This window comes from Panthera onca, chromosome A1 (genome assembly GCF_046562875.1).
Source record: "Panthera onca isolate mPanOnc1 chromosome A1, mPanOnc1 haplotype 2, whole genome shotgun sequence".
In the NCBI taxonomy this organism is placed as follows: domain Eukaryota; kingdom Metazoa; phylum Chordata; class Mammalia; order Carnivora; family Felidae; genus Panthera; species Panthera onca.
Window position 1 is genome coordinate 191,149,105 of NC_138339.1, and position 15,485 is coordinate 191,164,589.

Here is a 15,485-nt window from a genome sequence, read left to right on the forward strand (position 1 = left end):
TACCAATTTTCAACCTCTTTCCCAAAGAAGCCTTTTCTTGAAGAATATAAAAAGAAAAAGACAACCACATTGACAGATATGCATTCTACCCCTTTTGTTTTCTATGCTCTCTCATAGATAGCAAGGGAGAGAATGAGGATAAGAAAATACAATTTTTTAAAAATTGGATTAGCTTCCAAATAATTAAGAATACTTATTGATGGATATGATTTGAATGTGGTCACATATAATATATATCTTCAGAATATTCTCAAGTATGTTTGTAATCCAGTACAAAGGACACTGGATCTTCTTGTTAACTTTAGGACTAAAATTTTTAGATGTCTTGGATTATTGTAGCCAACTCTTTGAGTGTCCTGTAGGCTTACATAGTACGGTCTCTTATTGTCCATGTTCACTTACCCATTTTATAATCATTTCATCAATTTGTTTTCACTGTGCTAGATTAGGAAATCTGTCATATGAAGGATTTAGTTCTCTACCACAATATGTCACCCATATTAGCTGTGATATATTGAAAAAGCACTAGATTTTTTTTTTATTCTTCTACAATGATGTTTATTTTTTTTTAATAGTTTAAAACATTTTTTTCTATTTACAATCCAATTCTTTTTTTTTTTTATTTATTTTTTTATTTTTTAATATATGAAATTTACTGTCAAATTGGTTTCCATACAACACCCAGTGCTCATCCCAAAAGGTGCCCTCCTCAATACCCATCACCCACCCTGCCCTCCCTCCCACCCCCCATCAACCCTCAGTTTGTTCTCAGTTTTTAACAGTCTCTAATGCTTTGGCTCTCTCCCACTCTAACCTCTTTTTTTTTTGTTTTCCTTCCCCTCCCCCATGGGTTTCTGTTATGTTTCTCAGGATCCACATAAGAGTGAAACCATATGGTATCTGTCTTTCTCTGTATGGCTTATTTCACTTAGCATCACACTCTCCAGTTCCATCCATGTTGCTACAAAAGGCCATATTTCATTTTTTCTCATTGCCACGTAGTATTCCATTGTGTATATAAACCACAATTTCTTTATCCATTCATCAGTTGATGGACATTTAGGCTCTTTCCATAATTTGGCTATTGTTGAGAGTGCCGAAAAAGCACTAGATTTAAGGTGAGAAGTTTTAGATCTGCGTCTTGGTTCTGACACTTCTATTTATTCATTTAATAAATAGTTTCTGTAAGCCAAGCTAGATGCTGAGTATTCAGAGGTGGAGAAGATATAGCCCTTGCCCTTGATGTGCTTGCAGTCTAGTGGCAAGGGGACTAATTGAGATGAGAATCATTTCAATCAGCCTGGACAGGAGTGACCAGCAGCATCGGGAGCATGGGGTAAGTGTTGCTTGACCTGAGTCTAGAAGAGCCAGGCATAGGTGACTAGTTTGTGTTACACAAGAGATGAATGAGAAAGGATGGTGTATTTCTCAAATCACAACACATTCCTCTTTTTTTAAAGTTTATTTTGAGAGAGAGGGAGAAAAAGAGCATGGGGGTGGGGGAGAGAGAGAATCCCAAGTAGGCTCTGTGTTGCCACAGCCTTTTCCCCAATCCATGTTTTGTCTCAGATATCCTGGTAATCTCCATCAACACTGCATAGCACAATTGGTGGCATGAAAGAACAGAGTCAGTGTTGATCCTCCTTGATAAAAACAATATAAAGCAATAAAAAAAAAGTTTGGTTTGAACTAAACATTTTATTTACTATCCTATGGGTAAGGTCTATAAATGTCAATACCTGGGCATTCCAATGAGGTATCTCCTAAAACCTCATAAAAAGGGAAACATGAGATTCTTTAAACAGAAATCAAAATCTTTACTCTGTGATCTAATCAAATATATTTGCATAGCTAAAGTTAGGTTAATCAGAAGAGAATTAATTAGTCTTGGAAAGATAGGAGAAAAACAACGAGGCAATTTTGGTAGGTTCAGTGGAGGGAACCCTACCCAAGACCCTGGCAAGCCTGTCCTCATTGTTAAAATGAATACAGGGCATCCTGGCCTCCAGAATCCAAGTGCTCTGGCCCCTTTGACAAGTCTGTCCCTGTTGTGAGATTGATGTGATATCTGGGTTGGAGAGAGGTCTCAAACATCCAATTCATTATGTTCCGTGTGTGTGTGTGTGTGTGTGTGTGTGTGTGTTCTAATACATGCCTTCAAAGCAGGCTTCCATGTATGATTTAGTTTGTTTCTCTGTCATAGAGGCTAGGTGGGTTGTAAAAGTGCAAATATTCAAGTCCCTGTGATAATCGTGGTTTTCTATATAAATTAAAAATAGGGATTCTGAATTTTAAAAATTGTAAAATACATATAACATAAAATTTACCATTTTAATCATTTTAGATGTACAGTTCAGTGGCATTAAGTATATTCACCTTATGTAACCATCATGAACATCCATCCACGAAATCTTTTCATCTTGCAAAACTGAACCTCCGTACCTATTATAACTCCCCAATCCCCCCCTCCTCCCAGCCACTGATAACTACCATTCTGCATTTGGTCTGTATGAATTCAACTACTCTAGTACCCTACATATGTGGAATCATACAGTACTTGTCTTTTTGTGACTGGCTTATTTTGCTTAGCATAATGTCATCAAGGATCACCCATGTTGTAGCATGTATCAGAATTTCCTTTTTAAGGCTGAATAATATTGTACTGTATGTATATTCCAGATTTTCTTTATTCACTCATCTGTCAGTGGACACTGGGTTGTTTCCACCTTTGGCTTAGGTGAATAATGTAATATGTGTACAAGTATCTCTTTGAGATTCTGATTTTAAACATCAGTCTCAGGAGCTTGGTTTTTGTGAATCCACCCATGAGAAATGAATCTGTGTGGTTTGTGTACTCAAGAAATCAAATTGTTGTTTTCAAGGATGGAGCTAGAGCAAACTCACTAAAATAAATGATATCTTTTGGATTTTTTTTTTTTTTATTATATGGAAAGAACCCTAGAATGTACAAATGTGATGTTGAGCAAACTGGTTTTCTTAATAATAATGCTGCTGCTGCAAACAGAAGAATATTTTTTTTTTTCCTAAGAGGTACTAAAATGTTGCTAATATTCAAATTTTCTTTTGTAAAGTAAAAGTGTCATGTCTGATATTGTTTCCCTTCTCAAATTGAGTTGATTTGCAAATTCACAAATGCTACTTTCAATAGAACATGATATTGCTTAGGAATAATAATTTTGTTGAACATACAGCTAATGCTTTATGTTCAGGTGTCCCATGGGGCTTTACAAAATGAAATGAGGGCATTTCCTTTGTTGACTTTCACTAACTTGGGCATATTACATTTTCCTTATACATCTATGTTCTATTTTGTCTGGTCAACAGTTACTCTGAGTACTCCCCATTTCCTAATTTAGCTATTCTGTGGCAAATTTGGTACTTATAGGGAGAGATCACCGTTCACTGTTTAATAAGACTATTAAGGTTTATGTGATTAGATCATTCATTGGTAATTTAATAGTACTTATATTTAAAGTCACAGGGCAAGGCAGGAAGGGATATACCAGTGACGCAAGTGAGTTAATATGCTTGATATTCTTCCCTTTTCTCCTGAAGCTAAGCTTTTTATCAGCCATGTGTGCCCTTGGATAAACTGTCTTAGATATTCAAAGTATCAAAAGAATACATTTTACATGCTGTTTCTCTGAAAGGATTGTGAGGCATAATACTAGTGCAAATTTGGAAAATATACTTGCTTGCAATTGTATCTTTCCATTCCTTTGCTCTTCCTGAGCCCAGAGGAAGCAGGCAAAAGAGTTATTAAGAGCACAATCCCTTGCTTTCAAGATAGTCCCTGTTGCAAACAAAACCCCACTTCCTGAGAGAGTGTACCAATCTTCTGTTTGAAGGACTGTTTGAAGGGATGACAGCTGTGCACTTTTTTTAACCATGCAGGTTAACTTCTCCTGTGACAGGCACAGTCAGAGACAGCATGAGCAAACTCTCATGCTTTTGTAAGCATTTTATTGAGCTGGGCTGTTACGAACCCAAGCTTATTTGTGTACGTGGCAAGTTACATTGGAAGAACTGGGTTCATCCACTGCATTTTTAAACTGATAACCACATGAAGTGTTGGTAGTATCTGTGAGATCCAGTTTTTATGGCTCTGCTCTGTAGCAGAGATACTCGGACTTCCTCAGAATTCCCTAAAATTTGTTCCTGGAGAATGTTAGAGCTTCCTAAAGGTAAACGGATTCTACAGGCAAATGAGTTTGAGAGACAATAAAGTAAGCAACATTACAAACCACAATTTAACCTGGCATGGCTCCTCAGGGGGAGCACTGAGTGGGCAAGGAGACCATGTCCCCCAGTGTTTGGAGCACAGGTTCGTCAACATGTGGACCAGCCTGACTCAGTGAGGGCTCCTCTGCTTACTGCTTGTTGACCTGAGGCCAGTGACCAAAGTCATTAAAGCTGAATTTTCTTATCTTTCAAATGATGAGCTTAAACTAGACCTCTAAGGCTCCATTTAGCTGTATAAGATTTCTGGGGTAATTGATTTTTCCACAGCCCCAGATAAATTAAGTAAGGCACATGGAAAGAGAATTCTGGTTCTGCTTTTCAGTTTAACTACTGTAATCCATCTTCATCTCATAGTTGGCTTTGTTTTTTAAAAAATACCATACAACCAATGAGCCAGGTAATATTTTTTACCAACCATTTTCTTCTTTTTCCTTTCCTTCTTTCTTTCTCTTTCTTTTCTCTCGCTTGCTTGCTTTCTTCCTTTTCTTTCTTCCTTTCTTTTTCTTTCTTTCTTTCTTTTGTTCTTTCTTTCTGCTACATAGTATAAGTCAAGTTGAAACTGTGTGGTTAGCCTTGTTTTAAAAAAATAGATGAATAAGCCATTTCCCCTCTCTTCATTATGGGTGTTGGCTGTTCTGTCTTCCTGTCAGTGAGAGGAAGCATGTTTTTCTTCATATAGACGATTATAAACAGCATGCACATTCAATAGTTAGGTTGCAAGATTTTTTTTCAATTCACTCAAAAGACATTTGCAAGATTATTTTTTTTTATTCACTCAAAAGACATTTATTAAAAACCACTCTATTCTAGCCAATGTGCTAGTGCTGAGAACACAGTCTAATGGAAAATACAGAGAAGCAATAGAACATTGTGGGATATGTATCATGCTAGATGTGGTAAGACAGTATTATTGAAGTAAATAGGGAGACCATCTAACCTAGCCTTCTGAATCTAAGTTTTTATTATCAACCAAGTGAGAGTTTTGGATCTGTGTTGAGGAAGACCACCTAAAACAATGGTATGTTTCCCAAAAGGCCTTGTCTGAGAGAGATCACCTAGAAGGGACTAGTAAGTAGGACAAGCTATAAGGCCTGTCAGTCATTTTAGCTTTCTGATAATTATGCATCAGCGATCATCCTTTATCTCAGAAACAGAAATTTGTACTTGGCTTCAAATCTGGGAAATCCAAGACATGCATTGGGAGTGTGGCTGTAAGAATTTAATTAAAACGTTCCAATTCTGTTGGGCTTAGTCTTTACACTGTGACTATCAAAGTACTTATACTCTGCCAGTTCCCTCTGGAGGGCTTAGTCATCAGTTGGGCTGATGTTGGGCTTGTTTTTCCCTTAAGTGTATGTGGCTGAAGCATGAATGGAAAAATATAATCTTGAAACAGGTTTGCATCTAGGTTTTATAATTAGTTTCAATACTTGAAGTATATAGGGATTTATTCAGTCATAGATTCGTATACTGAGTGTTATTACAGAGCTTTCCACTAGATGACACTGTTGTTTCAATTTATTTGCATTGATCTTTTCTTTCTTGGGACTTCATAGGACAGCAAGCTACTTGAATTATGTAGTTCACCATTCTGCTTCCAGGTAAAATATCTCCAGTATAGGAAAATCTAGCTTATTTAGAAATGCCTTCAGGGAAACGACTTAAATCTCCCTTTGTAAGGTCCCTAAAACTTAATTCTCTTTATTGTCAAGAAATTGTTTTATATAAAACCTGTATTTTTAATACTACTGTTTAAACACATTTCTTCTTCCTCTGTTCTCAATGGAGATGAGGAAAAACAGATCATCCTATATATAAAAGTCTTTCAAATATAGAAGGCCAATATAAAATTGCTTTTCATCTTTTTTTCCTTAAGGCAAAAATAATATAATTTCTTTTAAGTTTCATCATATCTTTTCACCATTCATTTTATCTAATTTTTGATGAGATCTGGAATCTAAATTAAATTCAAAGTACTCCAAGGATTTTGGGTTTCTGTTCATGGCTGATTCACTTGTTACTGTCCCAAAGTTTCAGCAAGATGAGCTAACAATTGTTTCTTGGGTTCTGAGACAAACACAGAATAGAGTGGATATTGTGGTGCAAGTCACCACACTTCATGCTAATGTTGATAATAGATACTAGAGGACAGGTATTCATCAACTCTGACTTGTCCTGGCCAAAACATCTTTGTGCCACGCTCTTTTTAACTCCCAGACTTTCGTATTCCTTCTACCTGGGATGACTGTAACATCCCACCCTAGGCTCCATTCTCCTGCCCAGTTTATATACACCTTCTGTCACAGGTTGAATATCATTTCCTCAGGAGTCATTCCCTGAGCCCAGCAGTATCTGTTGCTCCTGCAGACCATGCCATGTCTCCTAGGAACTTTTCCTTTATCTTGCATTTCTTGTTTGCAGAATTTTGCACATATGTAGCACTTTAATTATTTGTAAACATCTGTTTAATGTCTGTCCTTTTCCCCTATTAGACTCTATGAAGTTAGGGGTAAAGTTTGTTTCTTTTTTAACCCACAGAGCCCCAGCATTTTATTGAAGATACAGTGGGCACATGGTAGGAACTCAGCAGGCTTTTGACTAATGTACTAGTTTCTGACTTACTTCGCATCCTTTTCTTTCCCAGAGAATGATATATATAATGATATATAATATATATAATGATATAATGATTCTTAGTAGGGCAATTATCAGAAATCAGGAGGTAAACAAGAGCATGGCTTATTTAAAAATCTGAAAAAAGTCAGGGACATTGATGGGGAGGGAGAGAGCTATACACACACCAGGCTGGTGAGGAAGGATAGGCCAGAATTTAGACTTTGTACTTTTTTAATGTTTATTTACTTATTTTGAGAGAGGGAGAGAGAGAGAGAGCAGGGGAGGGGCAGAGAGAGAGGGAGAGAGAGAATCCCAAGCAGGCTCCACACTGTCAGCACAGAGCCTGATGTGGGGCTAGATCTCAGGAACTTTGATATCATGACCTGAGCTGAGATCAAGAGTTGGACACTTAACCGACTGAGCCACCCAGGTGCCCTGATGAGTTTTTAAAGAGGAAAATGATAATGTCAGATGATCACAATTCACCAGGAATGTTGAATGGTTCCTGAGGACAAAGGCCATTTGTGCCGATAACTGTAATAATATTGACATTGAGCCTGCTCTTCCCAGCTGGTTGTAATTTCATTTACAGCTGTTATTTTGGAGGCTATTTTACCATGCTTCTGAAGACTTTGACACAAATGTGGATGACAACAATGATGTAAATAGTAACAACAGATCTAACACTTGTTGAGCACTTCTTGTGCACTAGGCACTGTGTTAGCCACTTTACAAGCATCGTATCAGTGGTCAAACTTTAGCATGCATAACAATCACCTGGGGGACTTCTTGTTATATACTGCTAGGCCCCACTCTCAGAGTGATTTAATAGGTGTGAGTGGGACTGATAATTTTTGTGTTTTGACAATATCCTTGTGCTGCTGGTGCTGCTGGTCCAGGGACCACACTTTACCAACCACTGCATTGTATCATTTAATCACCAGGACAACTGTAAAATATGAGTGCTACTATTACTCTCCTTTATACATGAGGAAAGTGAAGCTTTGACAAGTTTACTAACTCGTCTAGGGTAAATGCATATCTGTCAAATGCAGGTCCTTCTAATTCAACACTTGAGCTCCTTAACTCTTAAAACCATGGTTCTCAAACTTTGCATGCATCAGAATCACTGGAGAAGCTTTTTAAAAACATCAGATACAGATTTTCATTGGCTTATGATGGGGTTATGGCCTGCTAAACCCCACATAAGTTGAAAATGCATTTAATACACTTAACCAACCAAACATCATAACTTAGCCTAGCCTACCTTAAATATGCACAGAAAACACTTACATTAGCCTATAGTTGGGCAATATCACCTAACACAAAGCCTATTGTTAAATAAAGTGTTGAATATCTCCTGTAATTTATTGAACACGGTATTGAAAGTGAAAAACAGAATGGCTATATGAGGACAAAATGATCTTAAGCTTATTGGTTGTTGACCTTCGTGATCACGTGACTGACTGGGAGTTGCCACTACTGGCCCTGCCCAGCATCTCAAGAGAGAACTGTATCACCTATCTCTAGCCTAAGGAAAGATCTAAATTCAAAATTCAAAGTATGTTTTCTAATGAATGTATATTGCTTTCACATCATTGTAAAGTGGAAAACTCATAAGTTGAACCATCATAAGTCAGGGACTATAGGCACCTGAGTTCTACCTTTGTTCAATGAACCACCTCTTCCATGGTAGGACGGGCTACCCGTTGTTTGACCAGCTTCTCCAGAGATTCTGAAGCCCAGAGATTTTTGGAAACAGTGCATTTGGTTGCACATTCTAATCTCTTGAGAATTAAAAAAAATATTGACATCTGGTCCCACCTCCAGATATTCTGATATATTTGGGCTGGGGGTGGCCTAGGAATCAGGATTTTTAAAAGATCCCCAGGGTAATTCTAACGTGCACTTAGAAGCATGAGAACCGCTGCATTAAGATACTGCCTCTTGAACTTGACTGTTCATGTTTTTGAAACACTTCAAAATGAATTCATTATGCAAAAGAGGTTAAAGGAAGAAAACACTCCACAGCAGGCTTTCTCAAAGAGGAGCTCTGGAGGTAGAAGTTCTGGGTTCAGATTGTTCTGTCATTACTATCTCTGCTGTAACCTTGGGTGAGTCACCAAAAATTCCCTAAGACTTGGTTTCCTCCTATGTAAAATGAGTATAATGATAAGCCCACCCGCTCTTCCAATGCACAGCATTATTGTGAAAATTAAGTAAAATTGTATCTCTTGAAGGCTTTAGGAACTCCTGAACAGTAAACAAATGTGAGAGATTACTTTTGTCCTGATTTGAAGAGAGACTTCTCACCGAGGAGATATCATAGCCAGCAATAAATGAAGCTCATTTATTTTTTCCTACCTGCAGCAGTCATAATGCCCAGCTCATATTCAGGTGTTATGTCAGAAACATTTCCTTGGATTTTTTTTTTCTGGCAGGCGTAAACACTGACAAAATCTTTTTTATATCATCTGTATGCTTTCCTGAAAGCACCAAATTATAGGCAGGACTAATGGGTTGAGAATGCTTAAGGCCAGTTTATTGTGGTTTGCTTATGACATATCACCATCTGAAAAGCCATCACAGAGGAAAAAAAATAATTCACAGTCTAATTTAAATAATGGCCGCATCTTTGCAATGATGACAGACTGTGACAGTTTATAGGTTTTTAGATGGCGACTCCTTCACTTTGTAAAAACATATCAGCTGCCAGTGGACCTACAATTATTGCCACATGCATTTGTGAGTTTTTAAAGGGAAATTGAGTGGGCAGCTGCCATTGCAACCAGGTAGATTTAGGTGAGTGAATGTATCCATCAAGTGACATTTTAAAAATACATCATCTGCTTGTAAAGCTCTAAGTTCCTGAAGCCCAACTCCCTATTTGTAAGTTTCCATAATGCCTCCTTGGAAAAGAGGTTGAAAATGATGAAGAGGGGCAGAAGGAATACCTCTGGTAAGCATGGAATTGGGAGAATTGCAAATTGTTTTCTCTGCCTCATCCTCAGTACACAAGTACTATACTGAATCTGGGAAGCCAGAGAGGACAGCCTAGATGGTCTGCCTGACAGAAAGAGTTGGGAGTTATAGAATGAATTAAAGAAAAAAAATACCTGTGTCTTTTCCAAAGATGAGCTTCCTTAATCTCTCACCTCCATGGATAGAGCCTTCTTCACGTTTGTGACATACATAAACCAGGGAGGAAGGGGCCAAGGCTGCCCAGGAGGGGTCAAGTGGTATCCTCTGAGTGGGGCATGGCCATTCCTACCTTTGTCCTGAGTAATGAAAGAGGTTTCCAAAAGCAGAGGGTAGGTTATTCTCTGCTCTGAATCCAGACAGAAGGTGACAATGATCCAGAATTGGAATAACAATAGCTACCATTTGCACAATACTCTAAAAGATTAGTAAAATTTCTTTATCAAATTCTATCAAAAGGCACCTTCATTTTGAGTCCTAACTCACTGAATTTCAAAGATTGCAGTATTTAAAAAAAATTTTATTTTAATAATTCACCTCAGACCTTCTAATGATGTGATCATCTTCATCTGACCTGACCATCCTACTGGGCTTTCTTTCCTTCTGTGGCTTCCCTGTCCACAGCAAAGCAAAAAAGAAGGGAGATTAGATAGTGGTCAGAGAAATAGGAAATAAAACCACTTCTATATGATATTCATTTGGCTTTCCATGATGCTTTGTTCATTTCTCAATGACAGTACTTACCAAGTTGTGTTGTAATTTGTGGTTCTTGCCTATTAAACTGTGAAATCCTCAAGGGCTAGGCGATGTATTCCCAAAAAGTATGAACAGTGCCTGGTACATCTTAGGTGTTCGATAAATGCTTATTGAAAGAATGGATGACTAATTGAATCAACATACAATAAAACTAAGAAAAAAATAGCAATTTATAAGAATTTTTATTTCATGCGATGAAAAGATTATCATCATATGAAATAAAGTACGTATCTATTTTTACATGTTACTGGTATGATCACATCACCAGAACGAGTTACAAATACAGTCATATCCCTTTCACCTCAAAGATCTTTGGAGATTCCATAGTTTTATTTTAGGAGAAAGTCCCATGGCCTACTTGAGGATTATTCTACCCCAAATTATTCAAGAATTTCAGGAGCTTATTCAGTCTAAAAGGGTCTGGGCACAATCTGATTGTTTCAGTGGTGGGCCTTGTCTTTAGCAGTCATTGCTTTGATTGATTGGGTCCATATACTTTCTTGCCTGCTTTGCTCCCCTGATCCTTTGAGTTCCTTCTCTGGGTCACACTATTCTAGCAGTAATATATATCTCTGTTTCCTGCTGCAGTGAGGCAGCAATCTGTTGGCTGCTTCTGATATCCACATAGGCCATGTGGGCTCCATGCTCAGAATCCTAACATTACCTCTTTTGTATTTAATTGTCCTCACATAATAGGTGAGGAGAGCCTCGAGGCTCTTCTAGGGTCAGCCACACACTGCTGGGACAAGCTCTTCCCTAGACCTCAGGCCTGGATTACCCCAGAATTTCCTTACCCTGTTGGAGACCTCCATTTGGAGCTCTGGGGTCCTTTTCTACCATCAGGTTGTTGTCATGACCATCTGAAAAATTCTACTAACATTGAACTTCAAAAGGGAAAACATCACTCTTACCTTTCTTTCTTCCTGGGAGGCTCCTAGATCCTTATGCAAATTTGCCCATCTTTTCCACACATGCTGACTCTGCCTATCAAGGGATACAGAGAAGGCAAGACTTTGTTAGGCTCCAGAAATTTCTGCTATATCTTTCCTCTAGGCAATAGATGCCTGCTACCCTTACTTTTGTGTAAGCAGGGTCAGTCAAGCGATGCTTTTCTGAAAAGGAAAATTTGATCCAAGACGCCTTGTTACATTCATATAAAGATGTGAGATTTTTTTGAATAAATGCAATTTTAACATTTCTTCTCACTGTACACATACATGTGCACACACATACATGTAAATAAATACACATATATATTCTTGAAGTCCACAGAGAGTGTTAACTCTGGACAATAGAACTCCTTTTTTTTTTTTATTTTCCTCAAGAAATACATAATTTTGAACAATAAAATTCTAAAATTTAGTATAATAAAGAAATAGAAAGCAAAAAATTCCATAACTTTAGAATAAAAGATATTAAGCACATATGCCAGAGCTGGAATATCTTTGACGATAAAACATGACACTGTTGATAGGTTTTATCCTCTGTTTCATTCAAACTCAATTATAGGTGAGTTTATAAAAATATGTAGTCACCTGCACTACTTGCTTACTTTCTGAAATGCAGGTGCTGGCGACAAGCCATGCATACAATTTAGTAACATTTCCTCATATTTTTTGAATGGTACTCTGAATATAAGTTTTAACTATACTTCGTCCTCCAATTGGAATTTATTACTTTTTCATAAAGCATATAAATGGAGAAATGTTTTCAAAACTTCTATTGCAGAAAGAGAACAAAAGCGTTCCCTCCACTTACGTTTACATATCATTTTACCATCAATCTAAAATTTTCTAAGATAGATAGCTCATGCACCGGCATCTTTTCAGGAAGGCTGGCAAAATCTTTCAGGCAATCTCCTAGACATATTATTATTTAGAAATGCAATTTCTAGCAGTTGATTTAATCTCAAAATATATCCTCAAAACCAAATAGTCCTAGAGCAATACTTAACTCTTTAAATGCAAAGTAGAATAACAGAACACTTTAAACCACTTATTGGTTGAATTGTCATTCATCAGTTACCCTGTCAGATAGGCTAACTGATGTCCCAACATTTGAGACAGACAACGTATGCAGAATGTTCTTTGGTTGACTAAAATTCAAAAACCCCTATATCTGCTCCATAAGCAGATATAGTTAATGAGACTATATCTCATTAACTATTAAGCCCCTCATATTAAGAGGGGCTTAATGAGAGCAGCTCATTTGCCCCTCTGACTTCTGTGAACTGGATGTTCTAACAGTGAGGACTGCACAGCTGGGAGGCTAAGAAAAATGATTTCATTTGGAAGAAGATTCCAAATTGGAAGCAAGCTGCTTTTACAAATTTCATAATAAAAACTGATTTTTGTACTTTCCATGTGCTTATCCTGCAAATGTTTAGTGCATTTCTGTCTGCTAGGTTTAATTTTCTAATTTGGCTCTCGTTTGCATGTGAAACTGATTTGAATAAATTAAAGGAAGGGTGTTAAGATTTTTTTTTTTTTGTTATTGTTGTTGTTTGGAAGAGGGCATGTGGGAGTGCTCAGTCATAGGAACTTCATTATCGTGGAGAGGCCACTTGCAGTCAGATGTCACAGAATTCAGTGAGTAAGACATGTCTTGTATTATGCCGTATCTATTAGATTATTTCATGATTCAATGAGTCATAGAATCAGGGATTGTTTTAGTGGGCTGGGGACAGTGGTGGGGAATGGGGTTCACAAGTCAAGTAGTGTATGGTACTCAGCCTGGAGTTTTTTCAAAAGCTATATGACAGACCCTTCTTCCTGACCACCCCCAATCTTCCCTCAGTCATGGCAGGGAAGATTCCCCCAGAGATAGGAATGCATATTTAGAAAAACATCTTAGGGGTTTCTGATAGGATCCTCTGGCTGAGAACCAAAATTTTATATTCACATTAAAAAAAAAAAAAAAAAAAAAGGGAAAAGCAAAGAAAAATTCCAGAGAGGTAAAGCAACACCCATCTGCAATTGCATCAATGCTGGTACTTAATATAGGCCGTTTCTCTTTAAAATCTCTTGAGGATATTAGCCACAGCAATCCTCTTTTATCCATGGGGAATACGAGGGATACTTTCCAAGACCCCAGCAGATGGTTGCAACCACAGATAGTTCCAAACACTATGTATACTATGTTTTTTTCGTAAGCATACGTACTTAAGACGCAGCTTAATTTATAAATTAGGCCCTGTAAGATATTAACACTAATAAGTAATAATAAAATAGAACAATTATAACAACATTCTCTAATAAAAGGTATGTAATGTGGCCTCTCAAAATATTTCATCCCACCGCATTCCCTCTTGTGTTGACGTGAGATGATGCAATGCCTACGTGCTGAGATGACGTAAAGCGAGTGACGGGAGGCGCTGGGACCTGGCGTTAGGCTACTATTGACCTTCTGATGATTCGTCAGGAGGAGGATTAGCTCCTTCTGAGTGGTGGTTGATGTGGGTAACGAAAGTGCGGAAAGCAAAACTGCAGATGAGTGGACCTACCGTCTGTGCATGTATATTGGTTTGCAGCCTCAGGCTTTTCTCAGGTGAGATTTGAAACTGGCCCCTGATCGCGGAGGGCGAGGAGAGACTGGAGAAAGGCACGGCAAGCGGCAAGTTTAACAAGCAAGGGAACTTATGAAGGAGGCTTGTCTTGAGCGCCATGAAGACGGATAACTTCACCCCTGCCTGTCAGGATATTAGGAATTTATATAGAGGCCTAACGGGTCGGTCCAAATGGTCGCAACAACACACTGCTCTATGAGAGCTGCATCCATGAAGTGGCTCCTCGTGCAGGGGCAGACTGTACCCTCTAAGACCAGGCGAGGCAAGGAGCCTCTGATTTCCTCCGTCCGGCACGCTGGTCCACCAGTGGTCACATTCCCTCCATGATGTCTTCTAACAATGCATCTTCCAGGTAATCTCTTTTATGTATTCTTCACAATCGGTATATACAATTCAAGTGTTGACATAATCATGTTGGTTCTTTCCTGATTTGTGAGGGTATTAGGGCAAGCCGTGCACATCCAGATGGAAACATGCCTCAAGCTGAATTCTTTAGCAGGGACTGTTCATTTGGTTTTTTCTTGTTGTGATGCCAGCATCTAATCTTGACGGAGAGAGTCCACTCAGCCCCTGTATCTTTCTATATCTTTCTATATATGTCCCTAGATGGGTTGTTTAAAGTAGATTTTTGTGAAAATGGTGAAAAAAAATTAAGTTGTGAATTCAAGATTGCAAATTATTGGGGCCTCCTGGTGACGCAGTAGGTTGAGCGTCTGGTTCTTGACCAGCTCAGGTCCTGATCTCACAGTTGGTGATATCCAGCGTGCATTAGGCTCTGAGCTTGCAGCAGTGAGCTTGCTTGGAATTCTCGCTCTCTTTCTCTCTCTCTGCCACTCCCCCGCTTGAGATCTCTCTCAAAATAAAGAAACATTTAAAAAAAAGAACTCAAATTATTGATTGAGACTTCTTTCAATTTAGTTTTTACCTTATAGATTATAAATGCATAAAATATGCACCAACCATAGTTTATAGTGAGCTTGAACATTAGCTTCCAATTCTTTCTTGCTAAATCAGTGCTTGTAATAGTTAGTGTACCAATAGAAAGAATATCTGGTCTGGCCAGCCTCTCTTTCTTTCTGGCTTTGTAGATGCTTTCTGCAGATTCACCACTGTCTGTGCTGAGCTGGCTGCTTCAAGACTTGTAAAAGTTGATCTTTGCTCATGCACTTGTTGCGGTATAATATCTACACACTAGATCTACTTCAAGTACATTGATTTCTTTATGAAATGCTTTGTAAAGGCTGGTTGCCTGTTTTACTATAAAGTATTGGGAATATGCTGTTTGACTCTTTAATCTAAATACTCA